Genomic DNA, 743 nt, shown 5'->3' on the forward strand with positions numbered 1-743 from the left:
AAAACAAACAGCCACAACAGTTTCTACCAGTCACGAAACGAAGCGAGCACAAACACAGTGCTGAAGAGTAAGAGCAACGAAGGGCAGCTTAACCCACTGCAATCTGTTTGTTCCTCTGCGAGTCAATCTCCCTGAAACGAAAACGCAGCAAAACTTGCACATGACATACAAAGGGCTCCAAAAGCCGTACTCAGAATGCCGTGGAAATTTAATTGCACGATCTCCTGATTTTTTCGCACGCAACCCCTCGTGCAACTTGGTGGGTTTGGTGTAAGCAAGAGAGGCCAGTGTTGATGAAAAGCATCATTATACTGATGTTAGTGGAGAAGGAAAGCGTATCTTCGAGTGTTTAGTTTACCTGTCCTTCCATTTGCTGCGAAGCACCCGAATTGGTCTGTTGCCCACGTATTTGTAGTTCATTTCCTTGATTGCTTTCAGCATGTCGTTTGGATCCATAAAAGATACAAATCCTGCACGAGCAACCCACATACCGCCCCCGAGTTTTCCTCAAACATTTCTACTATTTCTATTCTACACGTTGCAGGCGAAGCAACTCCCCCCGTGCTACACAGCCACAGCCGCCTCACCATAGCCTTTGGTTTTCCCCGTTCGTTTGTCTCGCACGACGCGAGCCTTATCAAAAGATTTATATTTGCGGAAAGCGCTCGCCAGCACTTCATCTGTGACTTCGTTCCCGAGGTCTCCACAAAACACTCTGCAGCGCGAGCAAACACAAGCGGCGA

This window comes from Eimeria mitis, genomic scaffold (genome assembly GCF_000499745.2).
Source record: "Eimeria mitis Houghton genomic scaffold, Emh_scaff2751, whole genome shotgun sequence".
In the NCBI taxonomy this organism is placed as follows: domain Eukaryota; phylum Apicomplexa; class Conoidasida; order Eucoccidiorida; family Eimeriidae; genus Eimeria; species Eimeria mitis.